This window comes from Leptonychotes weddellii, chromosome 9, assembly GCF_054177405.1.
Source record: "Leptonychotes weddellii isolate Sample4059 chromosome 9, ASM5417740v2, whole genome shotgun sequence".
Lineage (NCBI taxonomy): Eukaryota > Metazoa > Chordata > Mammalia > Carnivora > Phocidae > Leptonychotes > Leptonychotes weddellii.
Window position 1 is genome coordinate 23,171,129 of NC_138377.1, and position 1,497 is coordinate 23,172,625.

The following is a 1,497-nucleotide window of genomic DNA, read 5'->3' on the forward strand; positions in this document are numbered from 1 at the left end:
CCTGGATGCTAGTCACAAACATCTCCAGGAAAAAGATTTAAAACCTCTTACCAACGTCTTCCTGTTTTTCTGGAAGCCCCCGTTTTTCCGCAGCCCAGCTCTGTGAGGGCCTGGCTGAAGCAAGTGAGGAGGAGAGTGTTGCTAAGACAGTTTGGATCGCAGAGACTTGGCCGAAGCCTCTCTGTAGTTACCGTGTTTTGTAAAGTATTTCTACGGTGTGTTTTTGTGTGGGGGAGATGAATGCAGAACTTCGTTTTTTTTCTATTTAAATCCTAGTTGGTTAACATATAGTGTCATATTGGTTTCGGTAGAATTTAGTGATTCATCACTTCCATACGACACCCAGTGCTCATCATACAAGTGCCCTCCTTAATGCCCATCACCCATCTAGCCCATCCCCCACCCGCCTCCCTCCAGCAACCCTCAGTTTGTTCTCTATCATGAAGAGTCTGGTATGGTTGGCTTCCTTCTCTCTTTTTTTTCCCTCCCTCCCCATGTTCATCTGTTTTGTTTCCTGAATTCCACGTATGAGTGACATCATATGGTGTCTTTCTCTGACTATTTCGCTTAGCCTAATACTTTCTAGCTCCAACCATGTCATTGTAAATGGCAAGATCTTCTTGATGGCTGAGTAATACTCCATTGTATATATTCACCACATCTTCTTTATCCGTTCATCTGTCAATGGGCACTTGGGCTCTCTCCATAGTTTGGCTATTGTTGATAATGCTGCTGTAAACATCAAGGTGCAGGTGCCCCTTCAAAAATGTATTTTGTATCCTTCGGATAAATACCTAGTTGTACAATTGCTGGGTCATAGGGTAGCTCTAGTTTTAACTTTCTGAGGGGGTAGCTCTAGTTTTAACTTTCTGAGGGGGTAGCTCTAGTTTTAACTTTCTGAGGAACCTCCATACTGTTTTCTAGAGGGGCTGCACCAGTCGAATGCAGGGCTTCCCATGAAAGAAGTGCTCAGTTCCCTGTGAACTGTCCAAGGATGCTCCTGGGTGAGGGGAAATAGAGCAGTCTCCACGTACCAGGGGAATTTGAGCTGGAGAAATTAATGAACTAATTCGGAAGTGGTAGGTAGCCACTGTGAAGAGAGAAAAAGAAAGAGCCTCTTCTCTTATTTAGTTTAGTTCCTCATTCATAAGGGCAGGGATGATAAAGCACACACAGCAGTTACTAAAAGGTAGAAAATGACCACATCTACGAGAAGGTCCAAAGGATAGAGTGCTTTAAGAATCCGGAGCAAAAAGTTCATCTGTGGATGCAGGAAAGGCTTCCGAAGGGTGCAGATGAGTGAGGTTTGGGCATGGAGGGATAAGGGGGGAGGAAGGAAGGAATACGAATGGGTCAGTTTGGCTGGAGAGGAGGATGCCTGAGCGGAGCTGGGGAGAATGAATTAGGAAATTTTTAGATCTAAAACCATGTCTTATAAGGAGCAACTGAGCGAACTAGGGAGGTCGAGCTTGAAGGTGTAGGAGAGGCAATGTAGTT